We start from the raw sequence: 20,665 nt of genomic DNA, 5'->3' as shown, positions 1-20,665 counted from the left end.
AAAGGAGAACCCAACGTGAGCTCTGCTACAGCAGTGCAGCTAATGGGGGAGACAACATGGTCCTGGAGAAGATAAACAGAGTGTGCTGAAACAGCAAATAATCTTCACTTTTGCATGTAGTATTACCGTCACGTCATACATCTATTTCTGATATCTTTTAAAGCATGGGGAGGAAGGCTAATGATTTCCAGTTTTGAAAAAAAATCCTTCTGTGGGATTTAGAGCTTGGTCCATGTGTTGTGACATCCTTTGGCTTTAAAAGCATCTGCTTTACTAAGTCTAGGGGGATCAGATGAAGGGAAGCAATTACAGGGATCAGTGATGAGTCCAGAGGGGAGGATGCACACTGCTGGGCTTGTACTTGGAAGAGCAAATTTTGTCTTCTAGAACAGGGGAGGTGGTGGAGCATATCTGGCAGACTTCCTCTCTCTTGAGCAAGTGAGTTAACCAGAGCAGATCCTGGCCTAACGGTGCCTCCCTCTGGCACAAGGTGTCCTTAATCGTCTCCTAGAAAACATAATGCTCCCATGGAAAGGAGCATGAGGGTGTCTCAGCTTCAAATACTCTATGGCCTGTTGTTAAAAGTTTGCTGCTTAGGGAAAGCGAGAGATGTGGAGCTGCGACCTATCAGGTAGGTCTGGCCAAGGTTTCTCACCTGGCTACGGCCACTCTGTGCTGGCCTTGGGAAGATGTGTTGGACCTTGGGAAGATGTGATAGAATTTGCAGCCCCACTCAGGTGAGGGCAGGGTTGCCTGGTCTGAGGAGCCTGCTGGGATGTGGGTAGGTGTGGGACAGATGCTAAACTGCAGTCGAGACTGACACACAAGTATTTGTGCAACTTCACCACAGATGTGTAGGCATGTGGAGCTCTGCACAGTTAGGTGTAAGATGAAATAAGAACGTTTGCCTGTGTATGAGAGGTGTTGTGAAGTGCTCATTTACTATAATGATGGGGCATATATAAGTCCCCACAAGAGCAAAAGGCTTCTTTCAGGATAAGGTTAATAAGAACTATCTCCTAGTTTCAGAAAAATGAAAGTAATTATAGAGCATTTATTATGGAGAAGTAAGGACACATTCATTCATGCAGTGCTAAAATTGTCCAATTAACTCTGGGTTCCTGAAATAATAACATAAAAATTATGCTGCCATTTTAGTAATTGAATTTTCTCCTCCTTTGGGAACAGTACATATTAAAGTGACAGTTTACTCTCTGTTACAGAGAGATTTCTTGTTTTTCTTAAATTTTGGCTCCCTCAACACAAAAGTCAGGCAAAAGTCGCATTTTCTGCAGCTGCAATTTAGCATTTCAAGGGTTTATTTAAAAAAAAAAAAAAGGAAATAAAAGAAACATTTCCTAATCTTGTCTTCAATTTTTAAAATGGCCTTGTTTACGCTGGCTTGACTTGAGTGAATTACTGTGTTTACCTGCTGAAAACTCAAGCTTTTGTCTTCAGGAGGAATGCCAAAATATTTTTTGGTGGAAATGTTGGATGTAAACCTGATATTCTGTTTGGGATTCTTGTGCTAAAATATCCATGTGTTCACATGAGTACTTGTTACGTGCCAATAGACAATTTCAGTCCTGCTTAATGGTTGTATTTCAGTCACCCTTTCCCAAGGAGGTACCGGGGCCAGTTTGCTATGTAGAGGACATTGAGTAGCTATGATAAGATAGTCATGGAAATTTGATTAGGAATTTATCTCCTTCCTGTGCTGTTTTGCTCCCAGAACTGCAATAAACTGTCTAAGAATGGAAAGAATAGTTTTGGAGCTCATAATTACATTTCTGTCATTAATCATTTTTTTCAGAGCTGTCAGCTCTGGCTCTTCAAATGCAGACTGTGGATTTCTTTGTGCATCAGGTACATCTTTGGACTTCTTTTTGTGGCTTTGAATCGTATGGCACAGGTGAAAAAAACAATATTCTGCAACAGCCATGTGCACAAAAGTCTGTCAACTGTTCAAATAGGAATTTGCCCTTAGAGTACTCTGAGATTCTTCTAAATCAATAGACTCCTGTGAGAAGCTTCAGGCTGCTTCTTTTCTTGGTGTAATATCTTGAAACCTATGCTTTGCTTTTAAACAATAAATACATGTATGTGCATAAGCATTCAAGTATGTACTGTTCATAGAGTGGTGCTCCGGCAAGGAGGGTAAGCGGAGGTACTGAGCCACGTGTTACCAAAAAGAATGTGTCTCTGGTCTGAGACCTTGTCTTCCTGTTCAGTTTCTTTCCATGAACAGCCCAAAAGAAAAATAGTTTTGATTCCTGAGCTCTTTAGAGTACAACCTGATGTTTATTTGTAATGCTTAGTACTGTAGATTCATCTAAATAATAAAATTCCTTTATTTTAAGAACAAGGGTTCAGAGGAGGTCACATTCCTCTCAGCTGAGATACACTGATGTCTGCTTCTGATCAGCTGATGGTCCTCTTTTTGCTGTCTTCCTGCCTAAGACTCCCTTTTCTTTTCCTCCCAAGGTCTAATCAATATCACCATCCCTTGTGAGATTAGAACCAAGTCAGCAGGAATGTGAAGTAGTGAAGGTAGGCACAGGCTTTGCTAACCAGTGTGCCCTGCACTTTGCCTGAGAGACGTGGCTTTTCATGTCTAGGCAGAAAAGTACATCTCCAATCACTCTTTCTGAGGTTTGGCTAGGTTACTGCAGCATTTTGGACAGGAAGGTGACAATGTTCTGTCCAAGAAAAAAATTCAACAAGAGGTTGTATCTCTGATTTTTACCTATGCTTAATCATTCTTTCCCTCTTACTTAATATTTGGAAATGAACTTTCATGCACTCAGATTCACTTGTTTTGCTCCTAGATACCATTTCTCACTAGTGTTAGTCAGTGATATAAATTATTTAATGGGCACACTGTGCTTCAGAAAGAGCTTTTTAGCTGGGCTGCTGTGTACTTGGACAGGCACAAAAAAGATCACTTTTGGGAGAAGCTGTCTAAAATATCCTGTATTTAAACATCAAAACTGTAAGCTCTGAATGTTGAAGAAAATGTCACAGTGTTCTAGCAATATTTACTCTAATGTCCCATTTGAATTGCCTGTCAAAGATATGTAGTGAACTCACATTTCCAACTGAGATACAGCTTGGAAATACGAGTTTCTAAAGAATCCCTGAGGCTTCAAGCAAAACTTTGATGAATAATCCTATGACTGGACATTTTTTCTGGCATATATTTTCTCTGCAACATCTATCTGCTTTTTATATTTTTATACCAGAAAAGATGGATACTGGTTATCCGTTTTTAGAACTTCATTCGGAGGTCTTCTCAACTTCAAAGCACTATATCAAATTTAGCTAATTAAGCCTCCTTGCAGATCTTACATCTAGAAGTGTGAAACATATTTCACTTTGCTGCTGAGGCAATTTGTGTGCAGAATATAATCTAATACCTGCAAGAAATTTTCTTCAAAGGCTGTCAAGGGTGTTTGTTTTTTTTTTTTTTTTTTTTTTTTTTTAATTTTTTGTAGTCATGACCTGCAAAGAAGAAAGTCTCTTTGGAAAGGGGAGGCAGAATGTTCCTGGCTGGAATTGTCTTGTTTATTCCTTCCTTTGGTTATAATGTGGTTTACGAGTTCTCCAGGCACCCTGGAAAATGCTCACTGCTGAAACGTAGGGAAAAAGACATTGTCTGTTGTGTATCCTGGCTGCTGTGCATCTGGTGGGGATGAGCTGGAGCATAGATGAGATGGGAAAAGAGGGAAAGCATTCAGTATATATTACTCAGAGGACCGACTGCTTTAATTCAGGCTATGTCTGGGTAGTATTTATTTCACTGTGGGTGGCTCTTGTAGATCCATTTATATACCTCTAAACCATAAAGTACTAGTAGATGGTATTTATACCACAAGAGAGTTCATAGATGAAAAGATGCCAGAATTTAAGTGAGAGAGACTCCAGTGAAGGTCAGGAGAAAAAAAAAAAAAGTTTTACAGGTGTTGGTAATTCTTGCCTTTGAAAGTACTCAGATCATGCAGTACAGTATTACCTAACACAGACAAAAAGTGACAGCTGGCTCACATGCATGCACAAGACAGGAAAATCTCTCAAATTCTACAGCAATATTCTGAGCTGTATTGAATTTTCACTTGGATTTCACTACCATTAGTTGTGTAAGAGCTCAGCTTATTTCAGATTAAGCAAGCAGCCACTAAGGGCTGGACTTGTACTTTGTGGGTGTCATTGGAACTGTCAGATTTTGACAGCTTTTGAAAAAGCTCTGTTCCCTGAAGCTAAATCAGATCATTTTGGAGATTAATTCACAGCATTATGCTACTTAGCTATTCTCCTGGCTAAATTTAAGAAATGAGATTGTCTTCAAAGCAGTGACTGTGCATAGACTAAGCCTTGCCTGGCCAGAGCAGCAGGAGCATTAGGCAGGCCAAATCAGAGTTGTGCTGTCTTATCTAACCTGGAAGTTGTTCAGGTTTTCACAAACCTTGTCTAAAATCTTTTTGTATGTGGCCCTGAACAGTTTGCTGTGCTTTGAACATCTACAGGCCTCATTTCTGAGCCTGCAGGCCTCTGTCTGAAACATCAGGAATGGGAGTAACTCTTATTTCTCTGTAGGGGAGACTGATCCATATCTACGTGTTGTTAATGGCAAAGTGTGAATGAGGAAAATGCTCTCCAGTCCTAGAGGGGACTTTGAATGCAATGTTTTCTTCTTCCAACATAAATGGATGTATCTCTACTGCCAAGGGCAGCTCTGCTCTGCTTGGGGGACCACAGTTCTGGAGCCCCGCAGAGCTGGGGATGCTCAGCCCATCCCCATTACTTAGCCTCGGCTCATCACAATAGGGATTTGGCTGAGCATTAGTTAAATCTGCAGGCCTGTCTCTTAGCTTTCCACTCAGAGGCACAATTCTCCACAGGAGACAGCCATGAGATGGTGTGCCCAAAGTATCGTTTAAAGGTGACTGTATACCCTGGATCAGCGTCTGTCTCATTTTCCCCCTTTGCCTCCACAATCCCCCAAAAGGTTAATACAGTTCATGTTTTCAGACAGCATCCAGAAAGCGCGGCACTGCACCCTTTCCTCAGGATGTATCCAGTGCAGGGTAATCTTTATAAAGACTGTGTCCTGAACTGGGAGGTGAGGGTCATGTTGCCACACATGGAAATGAGAAATTTTTCCCCGCACTTCTTGTAAACGTCAAAACTAAGTGATGAGCTCTGTGAGAGGTGAGGGGAATCTCCCCACCCCATCCACGGACCTTTTGGCACCACATTGTGCAGCGTGAAGTCCGCTCCGCCTCGTATGATAAAAGGATATTTCTGCCTCTTGGCACTGCTGTCCCCCTGCCACAGGTTTGCAGTGATAAAAGGGCTGTCAGGTCCTTAGGCTGGGTGGTTGTGGCCAAGGCTGCACTTTGTCCTATTGTTGTAATGCAGAGCTTGCAGTCCGGGAATGAGGAGTGGCTCTGCTTGGTAGCAACCTATTCATGATACATTCCCATCTGTTCTCGAGAAGAAATACAGGCAGGGTCATACACTCCTTCCTCAACAACACCCTTATTACCTTGAAATTACAATTTCCAAAGGGGCACTACTCTTGCTCTGTGTAATTTAAAAATTATGGCTCCACGCTCTTTTTAGGGTGGTACTTTTTTCTACTGTAAAATGTTTGCGTGCAGGCTTGCTTCCTCCACCCATAATTCTGAGAAAAATAGGGTGAAGTTATGAATAAAAGCAAGCAGATTTAACATCCCAGGAGACCTAAATGTGCTCCTCTGCAAATTGAGGAAGATCAGGCAACAACTTCAGCAGTAGGGCCTCCTCTCTGCCCTGCTATGGCTTAAGAGAAAAACTCATTCTCAGCATGGACAGAAACTGCCAGGAAAAGTGCCAGCAGTCGATCTTGTTGCCAAGAATCATATCTAACTCATCCACTTTGTGCTGCTCGGCTAAAAGGCATCAGGCAGCACCAGCTTTTGGGCTATGACCCTGCTGTGATCTATGGCTGAACCACGAGCCTGGCCTACAGAAGGCCCTGCAGCCTGTGGCTGGCTCCGAGGTATCTGGGAAGAGGCAGCAAACTTGTTTTTGTCACTGTGACAGGAAGATGTGCACACACATGTACACATAGAAACAATTGTTCTATATAGTGAAATTGCACCAGGATCTTTGTAGTCTCCCTTCTGACAAGGAATCTCGTTTAGCACCTGAAGTGGCAGCATATCTTTTGCCAGGGCCTGATACAGTGGTTAGGCACTGAGGTGTGTATATAAACACATGTACTCTTCCTCAAATCCCATTATCTTACAATTTTTCAGAGTAGCCTAGACCTTGTTTCATGCTGCTTTAGCTCCTATTGGAGTTCAGAGAGAGCAGCTGAGCATGAAAATAAAATCCCCGATTTTTTTCTACCCTACTGAGGAGCTCCCTGGGAGCACAAAACCATGCAAGCATATTTTTCCTGTAATCAATCTTGAAAACAGCAAATATGGTTGCGTTGCTATTAACCCATCATATTTTCCCTTATTCTGTCCCTGTCTACCTCCAGTCATGTTTGGGGTGGTTGAGTTTGATCCGTAGCTGGTATCCATGCAGGATCTTTTGGCAGAGTTTCCTTGGTTTATACTGGTTGGCACTTTGTCCTTGTTCCTTGGGGTAGCTCAGAAGGGACACTAAAAGGACACAAATACTCTGGAGTGTCTTTTAAAAAGAGTCCTTAGTCTTTTGTGCCTGCAAGAACTCGTGAAGCTGCATGGGCTTACAGGGCCAGATTCACCAAAGGCTTTAGGTGGACAAGGCAAGACCTCAGTGCTATTTAGACAGTGACTTTTCATGTCACCATTTCTCAAGCCCCTGCTTAGAGACCATGTAAAACTGCAGTCTCCAACGGTCTGTTGTCCTCTCTGCATTTAACATCAAAATTTAATTTACAAACCTTCCTTAGAGGTAACTTGCAACAGAGCAGGAGAGCTGAGTACACAAAACTTTCATTTTCTTGTTTCCTGTCCAATTTATCTAATGAAACTTAAATGCAGTTTTTAATAGAAATGTCTGTGGTTGTCAGAGTGGGAACACAGACTAGCTTTTCCCCTGTGCTGAGTGCTTGTGTTCTCTTTCTCTAGGCTATTTATGCATGCCCAGGACTACAGATTTTACTTAGGGAACAGGCACCTAAAAGTTTGGTGTTACTATGTCTAAATTGCACAGGGCTGTTGGTCTTTGCGTGACTTCTTGAATGTTTTTGAAAGGTTAAAGATGAAAGGAGAAAATGGTGTCATTATCGAGGGAAAGGAAGATCACACTTTTCCTATCACTGTGTATCTGATTGCCTGCTCTCTCCTTCCTCTGCCCAGCCCAGGCTATGAATAGGGAGTTCGGAGGTGTTTCCTGCAGGCCAGCTGCAGCATCGCTGCTGGAAAGCCTCAGCCACAACTGAGGAACACAGGCCAGATTGAAAGCGACATCTTACTGGTGACTGATCTCAGCTGATGTGGGAAAAAATGACTCCTCGGTGAACTGGGGTAGCTCCCAGAAAAAGAATCCACCGCTTTGGAAAAGAGATTAATGAAGGACATTCAGCCGCTCTGCTGGCCAGTGGACAGCAGTTTGCACTGCAGCCACCGGATTAGGCGTTTCATTGTGTCACTGTGTGATTGTTTATATCTTCCGTTGACTAGCACATTCGCTTCCCTAAAGCAGAGTGGGTGTATGATTTGCTATTTTTTATTCTTTATTAAGTTCTAAATATAAATCAACCCTGAAGGGCATGCAGAGCTGACTGATTTCTATGGGATGGGAGGAGGCTGGGGAACTCCCCCAGCCCACAGAGGTCTCCTCTCCATCCCAGCTTTCACAGACTTCTGAGCCTAGCCATGAGTTTCCTTTCTGCCTAGCTGCTGTTTATTCGAGGATCAGTTTCCCTTAGTCTGCAGAATTAAGACCATTTGATTTCTCTTCTCTCAAATGCCACAGAGAATTTTACCCATAAAATCATTTGCAGTGTTGCATGTGTTCCTGATTTTTGCTTGTGCAAGCATACGTTCTGATATTTATAAGCCTCTTTGTTAGTAAGTGGCTGGGAAAGCTAAGATTATGGGGTATTTTAGTAGTGTTGAACTGCAAAGTGAAACCTTCTTGAACAAAAGTTGTTGATAAATGTAATGCTTATATATATAGACATATATTATATATAATGTTTACATATGTATATAAAGAGAATGGATGGAGCAGTTCTGCTACTTCTGGAAAACATTTTGAATAATGTCAAAACAAAAGGGAATATTAAGTTCTCATAGTGGTAACATATACCCATGTATAGCATGCAAAGTGTGTGGCTGGAGGGCCCCATTAATTTTGAGCAGGAGATCTAGTGTCTGCGAAGAATGATTTCCTGAGGCTTTCCTGTGCCACTATCAAAGATGTTTTCCCACCAGGGAATTCTTTAGCTTACCTCTGGACAAGGAAGAGATACTGGTTTTCATCTCATAGCCCATTGATCTTTATCAGACCACTGATAACATGTCCATTGTTAAAGACAGTGAAATACAACGTTTTAAATTCATAAATAAGAATTTAGAATAAGTAGCTGCCTGAAGCTCACCGATTTGTTGAAACAGATTTTGTTTCAGATATGTTCCTCTAGTCTAAATTTCACCTCTAGTGACAAATTATAATTTTATTATGGGCTGTTTGTTTTTTTTTTTTCAACCTCCCTTGGCTAGGATGAGACTTAAGCTAGTGTCTTTTAAGTGGAAGGGTATCTGATATTCAGAGTTATATAAGACCTGACTAATATTGCAAATTAGACTATGGCCATCAGGCTTACATGTCGGCTGGAGTAAGCCAAGCTCAGTTAAAGTGAATGAAGAAACACAGCAGTATTAAAGAAGTATGTGGAGAAAATTAGTAAACATTTTATCTGCTGAAAACAGGGAAAGACTAGGGTATACAACTGATTTAATGAGATGTTCCTGACAAGACCAAAAATGGGTAGCAGAACCAAAAGAATTTTCCACCTTATGTGTTCCCATTTCACTGCAAAGTAGCACTTACTAACATGGTTCAGTCTTTTTACTTAATTACTTTCTTTCATTAGCAAGTTACTTTTCTTTTACATGAAAATTGCCCAAATAAATACTAATTCATTTTGAAATATACTGTGGAAAGTACCTACTGTGTTTTTTTGTTGTAGTTTTTTTTTTGTTTGTTTGTTTGTTTTGTTTTGTTTTCCAGCTATACTCTTGGAGACTTAGTGTAGGCCTCTTGTTGTCAGAGGTGTTTGAATTGGATTTCAGGGATGTTGTTGGTACTGTACTTTTAAAAGGTCATCAGAGACACCCTCAGGACCTCACTGCTTCTGTTCATGTCTTTCGTAGCAATCTGCATTCAGATACAAATCCTGTATGCTTTTGTGGTGATATCAACACCCTGGGTAGGAATGGTCCTAAACTGATGTCAAGGAAAGAGATCTGACATTTTTCTGCTGGGCATGGTCACTGAAAAGGCAGATAGGATAACTGTAAGTTGCAAAATCTTGACTACACTTCAGCTCAGTAATGGGGACACTCTACTGGGGAACCGAGTTTTCCTTCCAGAATTCCAAAAATGTAGTCCAGAACCAGCCTTCATAGTGTCTCCTAAAGCAAGCAATTTAGGAGGTCTGAGGTTTCTCAACACAGCAAAATAATTTCAAAAATTTGTATAAACTTACATGTGACCTTCAAGCCAGACAATAATTTCTCTATTCTGTCCTCATCAATACTTTATTTATTCTTTCCCACATATCTATTTTTGATTCTGGCTAGTTGCGGGTATTTCTCTGCTTACACTGAATAAGATGATGCTATATTTGTTCTTTGCTCTACAGGGCTCTGACTGAAACTGAACTCATATTTTGCACACAGTAAACTATGGGCTTATGATGATGAATTGGATATCCCCTTTTATACCTCCTTCAGTCATGATTAGCATTTGCATAATGCAGTCTATTAGGTGTTAAATTTTGAGGAGGAAGAGGTTTCTTTAGCAAGGTAAAGATGGTTCCCTTGTAGATTAAGTATCTGTTCTACAATGTCATCTTTGGGCTGGTGTACAGGGAGGCAATTTCTTGTTTATTCTGCAGTACTAAGCTGTCTCTTAGAGCATGCTGTAGAATTGTTGACTTGGTGCAGCTTATCAGAGCTAATAAAGACTTGCTGTGGTTTGTTGAGCAAACAGGAGGGACATTAGCTATTAATTAAACATTTTAATTCTGAAGCTTTGAATCTTCGTTTAACGACCAAAGCACACTGCCTTTTACCACAAGCACTGTTCTACCAATTGTTGTCATAGCAGTTATATTGTATTGGAAAAATAAAAGTCATTATACAGAGTTAACCACAGATTTATTTTTAAACATATGCAATTCTGGCTGACCTCAGAGGAAAACTTCCATGCTTAAATTTAAGTATATGCTTAAATATCTTACTGAAATCAAAGAAGTCTCAGAGATACTATTATGCCTTAAGACAAAATCTTAAATTTAGTCAAGTGGAGGTGCCTCTTAATAGTCAGGGTGGCAATGAATAATGGAAAACAAATCTGGCATTCAGAGGTAATAACCTGAAGTTAATGATTGCTTATTTCAGTATTATATTGTATTTAGAAACAATGGAAAATCAGGAGCTGTGCTAGGGTAGAAATATAAGGACATAATTACCAAATAATATGAGAAATAGCAAACTTATTGCACTATTCAAGCAAGAGCATTACTGTTGTTTTCAGTGGAAAGTTGTCTTTGCTTGTCCCTATCATGAACATATGAATAGCTTCACCATCGTAAGTCAAACTGTCCTGAGTCTAAGTCATTGGTGGTTAAAAGTGGCTTGAGCCTGGGCTTTTGATGTCCATAGTTTCAGATGGACTTCTCATTTCATCTTGGCCTTGTCTTCAAGTTGAACTGGATAAACTTTGCTTCATTAGCTCCTGGCATACGGGTGCCTTCTTCCTGCTTAGTTAGCTCAAATTCAACATCGTCTTCAAAAGTGTGTTAAATAGGAAAATGTCATTGTTACTTCTAGGATAAGAGTGTTAAATATAATCATTACTACATGCAATACCCTGTGGCAGCTAGGTCTTTACCATCCCCTTTACCCCTGAGCAGAGCTGATTTCTGTTGGGCAGTAGCTGATACAAGGCTTGTCCTTGTCAATGAGTAAGTTGCCTTAAAGCTGATGGTGTACTGACTACCTTGCCCATCATGCTAAGTATAAGGAACGTTTAAATGCTCCTGTATGTAATGAAAACTGCCTATGGATGTACAAAAGGGCAACAGAGTTTTTTGGAAAGTGTTGGGTAAGTGATTTCCCTTGGGACAGGATGCAAACAGAAGTAAAGGTACCTATAGGAGGGTGTCAGTTGTGTTGGTAAGAGTCAGACAACCTGGAGACAAAGTGGGAAAATATGAGCTGATCCCATTCCTGCTGAGGCTGCTGGGAGAGTCATTAATTAATTTCAGCAAGGGAAGTCACACTGGATAACAGTGCTTATCTAGAAATAAAAACCAGTTCTCCCAGTAATTTTCTGAATTCTGTTGGAGGTCCAATAAGTGGGAATTCATTTCTAAAATGAGGTTTGATATATCTGCTATGATCTCATTTAATAACGTGGGGATATGCAAAGCACCCTAAAAATGTGAATGAACTAATCGCCCAGCAGACTTCTGGGGTGAGAAAAATATGATCTCTGTGTTACAAACGGGAAACTGGGGCACAGAGAAGATCAAAGATTTAGATAGGCCCTTTGGTTCTCTTCATAATTAATACATGTACCATGTATAAAATTAGCCAGTTAAAAAAAGAAAGTTATGTGAAACTGCTAGCTACAGAAGTCAGAGAAACTGGTTTATTAAGCAGAGTTATATAAAAAATATACTGATCTCCAAACCTTCCACCAGTGAGTATAAAGCATGATTTAGGGGCATCAAATCAGCTTATTTTTCTCCTGGCTAATGTTATTTTCCATCCTGTTACACTCCTCAGGTGCCAAGATAATTAGGTGATGATACTGTTTTAGTTATAAAACCCAGAATAGAACAGAACAAAGAAACTAATATGGGTATAAAAAATATCTTGAAATTTCTGTGTGTTACACTAAAATCTATTAGATTAAGGATCCTATACACCATCTTTATGGGCATTACAGCAGCACAATTCCACAGCCTTTAGCTTAGTGGAATCTGATTTAGACTAGTGTGCGTGAAATTGGGCTGTACTTGTAATTTGATTCTGTGTTTGCAGTTGGAAGGAAGCTCATTTTTTTCTAGGCTAGAATTTTAGTATCAGAGGCTCATATAGCAATGAAGAACCTCATGAACTTGTCTAGGCTTTGCTTCTGCTTAAGGCCAGAGCAATTATTCTATATGTTTATTAAATTTGTCCTTAAAGAACTCTGATGATAGTGAGTCCACAGCTTCTCAGGTATCCTATTGCAGTGTTGCTACCCATACAGCTAAAATGCTGTTTGCTAGCATCCAATCTGAATTCTCCTAACTACAAATGAAGGTCTTACAACTTCCTCCCATCCATGGTGGACAGGAAGACCTTATTACTTCTTTATTCTTTTCAGTACCTTTTTATATAGTGTTAGATGATTTTACAACATGCAAGCCTTCCTTGTGTGTCATATTTTCTAGATCACTCTTGTTCACTGCTTTCAGCTGGATTTCTTCATACCCTTCATGAAGGTGACACTGAATACTGGCTGCTACAATCCAAGTGGGAGCTTTCCAGGATGGAATAGGGCAAAGGATGACTTTGTGTGCCTCATGTAATCTGTAGTCTGTAGGTACTTATAGTATGATATTTGTCTTTTTGACAATTACATGACAGCACTGAACAAAGATTGGATCTGAAATATTTCAGCCCCCAGGATCAGTTCCTCTATTGTTAAAGAAGCCCTTTCCCCACTGTTTTCAACAGACCTTTCACATTCCATATGACCATGCAGTTATTATGGCCCAGTACAAAAACTATAATTTTCCAGAAAGTATTTCCAGTTGAAGGAAAAAAAAAAAAAAAAAAAAAAAACCTAGCTCAAACACAAATGTACACTAGTTCCTATCTGGTTCTGTATCAACAGTTTGACTTGTGCTGGGCTATGTTTTCATTTTTCACTAAAAGAACATGGGAGAACAGTTACTGCTAATCCTTGCACAAATGTGTTTCTTCCTTACCAGCACTCTCTTTACTACAATGAGAGAGAAAAGCATGTCCCTGTCGGAGACCTCCCTCCCCAGTATGAGGTTAATCCTGAAGTCCTAACACAGTAAAAATGCATTAACATTCCTGGAATGTTTTCCTAAGGCTTTGAGGAAAGCCTGAGGATCCATGTTTTGAGTTTGAAAGAAGTCTTTCCTCCTTCATTTACACTGGTGCTGTATTAGCAAGTTCTAGTAATGGTTAAGTTCTATACTTTGACTTTCAACATGAAACATGGCTATTAAGGTGATAAAGAAAGGTACTACTGGTGTTCTGAAATACCCTCAATGGTCTTGAAGGTTAATATATTGCTGAACGTTCAGTATTTTAGTGCTCTCACATTAATTTTTATCTCTGAACATAAAACTAATCCTTTCTGATGTGAATCGTGAAATTGTTGGCAAGGATATTATATGCTCTTTTAAACAGTAATTTTCAGTTTGTGTGCAGTTGTCAGGAAAATTCTGTTACTCATTTTTGGTTTCATAGTACTATTAGACAAGCTATGATAAAGACAGTGCTATTTGGAATGGTACATTCAGCACAGCACCTGAGCAAAAATAAAACAATCCTGTGCAGATCTTGATTGCATCCAACCCTCTGACTCCTGAGGAATGGCAGTTCTTCATGTGCTTGCTGCTTGCTGATCACATATTCGTCGTGGGATGCAGTGACTGACAGGACCAGTTCTCCTCCACGTCTTCTGTTATTTACAGCTGGAAATCCACAAGGAAGGTCTAGTTTGATATTTCTTGAATTCCAAGTAGGTAGGAACACCCTGGTTAAAGGTATGTACTTTACCCAAGCTATTTTTTAATACATATTATATCTATCTAGTGTATCAGTTATCTATACTCCTGATTTGCTGGTGGAGCCACTCATTTGCCATGGGAGGCACAGCTGCCTGCCAGGCTTCAAACCAGTTTAGGATCTCAATGTCCTGATTGTTGTTTGTTTCCTTATTCCCTTGACTGGCTGACTTTTCATTCTGGTCCTTGTTTTCCCTATCTGTAAAAGAAGACAATATTATTAACTTCTCTCATCTCACAGGCAGAGCTGCCATGAGATAGCAGGCATCAAACCATCCGTGCAAAGCAGAAGTCCACATTAGGAATTTGTAGACTTGGAATTTGTCTATATTCTTTGCTGATAGTCCTCACCATTTTTTTAGAAGTTTACTTACTTCAATTTCAACATTAAGCACTTTGACCCAGACAAAACAAAAACGACCTAAAACAGTGCGCACACACACAAAAAAGCCCACCAGACCTGGACTGCTGTGCTGTAGTGATCCTTGCCTCCTTGAGCCTTCTAGTCTCTTGCTCTGGTCTCTCCTAGATGCTATGGGCTTTCTTTGTGGGAGAACGGGGAACAAGGGAAGAGGAAGGGTATGATTTACTTTTGGGTTGTACCTCAGAGCAAGGACTGGATGTTGCCAAAGAGTCCATTCAGAGTAGAAGTTTCGCAGCACTCCTGCACCTCCTGTGCCCAGGGAAACACAGGGTCACTGTGCTCTAAGGTGGGGTAGGAGTTGTGTTTGGCACTCCCAAGTCCCAAGCTGGTGGGCTAGTATTCCTCTTAGTCATTTTGCTTTTGGTTAGCAATGAAGAAGATGAAGCACGGATTTACTGCTGACGGAGAGGTAGTAGTCCTCATCCACGTCTGCTGACACAGTGGTTGTCACATATTGATGTTGAGGCCATGTGGCTGTCCCCCAGCCCCACCTGTATGAGCAGCTTGCAGTGGTCTCCTGGTCTGGGGCAGCAATGCAGCAGTGAAAAGGGGTGGGTTTCTTCAGGCCAAATGGAAGCAGAAACAGAAATATGTGGTCTTCACCAGTACCCAGCCTGGTACTTTGTTCATGAGAACATGTGGCTTCTGGACAGCACCAACACCTGAATCACAGCTCACAAGGACAGGGATAAATCAGCTTTTAAGTAACTGTCAGCATCAAGAGATCACTGTATGCTCCTGGAGTTGCCTCTGCTGAGCAGTTTTGGTTTTACTTTTCTCTTAAAATAAGAAAGTTCCTTCTCAGTTTTGTAGTTTTCCACACTTGTAAAATAAGTCTTTCAGAATAAAATACCTCTTTGATATATTTATTTGAGATAGGCAAGCTCCAGTATTGCAAAGCTGATGTTAAAAATCAGGATAGTTGGCAGTATTAGATATTATTCTCCAGGACTTTGGAATCGTACAGTAACATTTGAATCATTGTTTGTTGTTGATGTTTTAAAAAGATTTCCTTGGTTTCCGTGTTTCTTCTTTGTTTGTTTGTTTGTTTTTTAAAGCAAATAAACCAAGCAAACCTGTTCTCATGACTGGTCAGAAAAACACTGACATCATGAACAAATTGAACACCAAGGCACCAGAGGTCTAGAAGGCAAAGAGTAAGCTCAGACGCTACTCACAGAAAAAGCTCATGTCTTCAAGCCCAGCTGACAGCCCGAGAGGCAGTGGGTGGGCAGTGGGGAGGGAAGAGGGTCCCTTAAAAGGACCCTGCTTCATGGTGGCAGCGCTGCTGCTGGCGCTGAGCTGCAGCATTTCTCCATGTTCACACAGGCACCAGCTCTTAACAGTGCTGACGTATCGCTGCCTCTTGGGAGCTGTTATTTAGTACAGCAGCAGCTAATTAACCCCTGGGAAGCAAAGTGCTGGTTAAGTGAACCTCAGCTACATCTGCCGAAGATGCACTGCCTTTTACACGGGCCTTGGGGACCCTTAAATTTACTTAAAAAAAAAAAAAAAACAAACAAAAAAACGTGTCCTTACATGCTGGCTTGCCTGAAGCTGGCAAACCAATGGTGAGATCAGTTGCCCACCAGGCCTCAGTGTCCCAGGCCTGGCACTGAAGCCCGAGGTTGCTCCCTGGTCCCTGTCCCCGCAGAGGGTGGTGGAGAGGGCAATGGCTTTCATCCCAAACCTCCCCAGCAGCTGTTGCCCGCTCACCCCACACCCTGCTGTGGGAACAGGCTGCTTGCCAGCCTCTTTCCCCTACCCTGAGATGTAATTTAGGGTTTTCTTAGCTGAAGGTGTAATTTAGTGGGTTTTTAATTTTTTTTTTCTTTTTTTTTTTCCTTGAGGGAAGGACTCGCTAGATGGCACTGTGTCACTGCGGGACATGCCACCTCCTTCTGTCTCGGATGGATGAAAGACATCATTGCCTACGTCTTTATTTTCAGCTCTCTGCTTTCAGTCTTTACGAACAGTGTGTGTGTGTGTGTTGTGGGGTGCCTAAGTCTCTGTTAATAAACCTGTGCTTTAGCACAGTTTCCCGTTCTAGCTTCAGTAGCCCCAGATCATTTGCCTGTAGGACTTCTTGTTAGAATAATAGACTGTATATGACCTGATTTTCTACTTTATTCTTTCAACCTGTTTCCCTCCCTCTGTTAATGCCAATGCAACAGGCTTGGAAGACATGGTGAAAAAATGGGACTGGAAATTTAGTTTTAAACTGAACTGCCTCAAATGTGGGTGTTTGGGAATGCTGGTCCCCAGCTAGACTTATAAATTTGGGAAAATGAACAAACAAAAATAATAAAGGTATGTGCTTGGCTACATGTACATAAATGGCTAACAGACAGCCATCCACTGACACATGAGCACAGATAACATTGTTCACCAAGCTGTAGTTTCAATAAATATTGCTTCTATGTGCTGAAAATGTTTTGGTAGAAATACCTTTAATTAGGGGCTTGACCAAAATTAACTTTAGCCACCAAGCCTACAACATTGGGCTGAAAGGCTCACAACTACGGAGTTGCTTGGAGTAGTTCAGTATTTCTATACCTTGTTGGGATCCATAAATTCATTGCTTGGCAGAAAAGGGGGATACGTTGATGAAAAAAGCATTAAAAATGCATAAAATGTTTACTTTGGTCTGAAGCCTGAATGAGAAGCTTATGGTCATTTCCTATTGGCTCAATGAACCTTAATATACTACTGTTTCTTTCTGCAAGAAACATTGCCAAGTAGAAGCACTTGGAAGGAGTGGGTGTCGGAGCTCTTTGCAATGTCAGGGAATCATTCTCACTACTGTGCTGTTTTGATTAGTAGCTGATGTGGCTGCAGCACAATTACCAGGGACAGAAATTCCATTGCTGGTGGAGAGACCAACTTATTTACAAAATTTGTGAGAAACAGCACTGCTCACAAAAATGTGATTCATGGATTAATGCTGCTTTAATTTAAAAAAAAATTTTTTTTTTTTGGTTGCAACACCATTAAAACAAAAAGTGTTTGAGTTTTTAAACTGAAAGGCTTAAAAGAAAAGGTGCCCAGTTTTCCCTCTTTTATTAAGGGAGTTCGTTATGAAGGGGGTCTTATGATAATTATCGTCCTACAGGTAATGAAGGATGATATATGAGATTTGTCAGATAATTCACGTTTGCCAGCAATCACTAGACACAGGTTTTAAAAGTTATTTTATTGTATTTCCCCATTAAATTCACAAATAGACATTTAATTCTGTGAGGTCTTGCTGCAACTGGAGGATGTGGTACTTCTGCATTCTCCTGTCTCTCTCCATAGCAACTGTAAATGGGTCAAGTACTGGTGCAGCTGAGCACACAACAGCTGTGGGAAGGCAGCTACAGGAGTCGCCCCTTGCAAAGCCCTGTGTTACCTTCTCCTGGAGCTCCCACATATGTTGCCTCTTGGGACAGTGGAGTGCTGCAACCAAGAGGTGTTGAGGACAATGTTGCTTGTTGGTCACTAAACATTGAGAATCCTCTGGCTATGCTATGGATTTTATTAGAGGCAACTTGTTTAGACATCATGATTTTAGGCTCTATCTGGTGTTGCACAGACCCATATTCCAGGTCCATGTAATTATTGTGGGTACTTTCCCACACCAGTGTGGAACTTGTTTAAAGCCATGTTCTAGACACACAACCATGAGAGCCTGGGCCTAGGCAGCATGAGGGAAGCACTGGGAGGAAAGAGCAGATGGTGGTGACACTGTCATGTTGTGGAGAACACACTGAGGGTAGAGACACTCAGGGAAGCAGCATGTGAAGGAAGGGTATCAGTCATGTTAGGCAACCCCATTCGGATCCCATGTTATATGGCTTGTGAGGCTACTTACCTTCCGTGTGGATAAGCAATTATGTGGTTTGAAGTTAACGTGATTCAGTTCTGCAGCTAGAATGGACAAGATGAAACAAGAATCGGAAATGACCCAACTCTGCCATATCATGAGAGTAATTCCAGATCGATTGTTGAGGGAGAAAACCCAAAGATGTTTAGCCATAAAATAGAGTAGTGCTAAACAGATGAAACGGAGACACACATTAGGGTTTTGTAACTCAGGGACATTGAGGGCAATTCTCAAGGCGAAAATGCAATTTACATTTCTGAACATCTGCCTGTGGAAACTTGGGTGGGGAACTGTAAACCTAATCTCTGGTGCCTGTAAGTCTTATTAGGATCTTTTCGTTCTCATGGCAGTCTTGATCATTGAGCAGTGGGAATGGAGTCATTGTCCTTCTCTGCTGATCTGTGACAAGAGGTGTTACATTTTCTGAATAGTTTCTATCATGCAATATGATCATAAAATCACAAAAAAAAAAAAAAAACCTTCTGAACAACCATTTCCATTGTCAGAGGAAGGTGTAATCTTGTCAGTATGTTCTTTGTTAGTAGTGGTCTCTGCCAGGGAAACTGACACACTGCTAGTAGACCACATCAATTGAATCTTTTTCAGGTATACATTTGCTATGAAACAGGGACATTGATTATGATTTCATTAAAGTATAAATGAGTTTCTATCCATCTTTGAAAATAAAACAAAATGACAACAACAACAACAAAAACAACGGCAATCACAGACCTGGTGGAGCTATTAATACACAGCCTTCACTGGGAGAAATAATGTTTTTGTCTCTTGCATATTGACATAAGCAAAAACTCTGTGCAGCATCAGCAGATCAGTGCACTGAGGTAGATGGATCACCAGCTGATATATCAAAGTTATTGATGGTTTGGATATTTTACTGTGGACTAGATTTAATCTGGCCTCTGATATCCCCATCTCATACACGGTTCGGGGCTGTCTGAGCAGTCACCAATCCAGTCACTTACTGTCTCCATTATTGACTGGGATGAGCTTGGTACACAGGTGGATGGAGGAAAGCTTTTGGATGAGTTTCCTCCTCAGAGAATCTAGTTTGAATATCCTAAGGCCACTTTGTGAACCAGACTGCCAGATGGTAAAATGGGATTGGCAGGGGCTTCACTTCTTCACTGTGCTACTGCTGTGAACCAGAAAAGCAGTGTGAGCACAACACAGTGAACCCTGGGTTTTGGGGTCAGACACTTCTGGAGTCTAAGTGGAGACTGTTTTGTTTTCAAGTCATTAAGAACTCAGCAAGGAACAAGTTCCTTTGTCTGCAATATTGTCTAATGATCACTTAGCTCACCATGGCAGTAAATTTTTTTTTTTTCTCTTTCTAAAATACATGTCATGACACAATTCTTAGATCATATGCCCTCAGGATGTTCTTCATACTGTTCTTCTAACCTGTTAGCACAAACCCCCTTCTCTTTTGAGTCTTTAAACACACAGGTGAACTTGTCTGAGTCATGCATGCTTGCTTGTTCTTCAGCATCATGTGGTGATTTTAGTTATTCTTTAATTTAAGGACAGATAATGACCATGCTTTCAAGTGCATACATTCCCTTTGGGTGCTGAAAATGAGATACACAGGAGCTGATTTGGAGGGGTGTGGGGCAGTACCAAGTTGATTCAAATCACTGAAATTGTACTGCTATAGTCCTTATGAATATTATTGACTATTCCAAAGGAAGCAGCTCTGTTTTTTAAAAAAATTTAGATGTGCAAATGAAGAAATGGCTCTAGATGTTCTTCAGCAAGCCTCACCATCACACAGTCTGTGGATGTCTGAGTTTAATTAAATTAAATTGTATCATTACTGGCGGTGGAAAATGACTAAAAATGAACAGCAGGTGAAGAGTTCAATATCAGTATTTTCTGTTCAGGCTGCTGCTTTCTGTCCCTTGCTACCACCATGTCATCTTTTTCACAGTTTGTTCAGCCTTCATCTTAAACCTAGCTGGATTTCTTCTCCCCAGTTTATCCAGAGTTATTTGAACTTTCTAGGACTTCACTGATTTGCTGGTTAGATAACTTTTGTTTTCCAGGTTAAATTTATTCAAGGCCCTTTATTCTTTGCCAACACATAAGCTTTATGGTCATCCTGTGATTAACTGAAACATCTAGGACTTCAATTTTGTCAGTTGTTCTCAGATATTGTTTCCCCTCTGTGACAGCAAATCTGCAAGTGTTTAGTTTGTTTATATTTGTTCTATTACTTACCCAGCTTACTTCTCTGGTCATCACAGAATCTCTCTGTGATGATATTCTTGGCCTCTACTTCATTAACACTGTCTCCCAGCTTTGTCAGCAGTAAATTTCTTTTTGGTATCAA

The sequence above is a fragment of the Cygnus olor genome, chromosome 3 (assembly GCF_009769625.2).
Source record: "Cygnus olor isolate bCygOlo1 chromosome 3, bCygOlo1.pri.v2, whole genome shotgun sequence".
Lineage (NCBI taxonomy): Eukaryota > Metazoa > Chordata > Aves > Anseriformes > Anatidae > Cygnus > Cygnus olor.
This window is presented reverse-complemented; position numbering follows the sequence as displayed.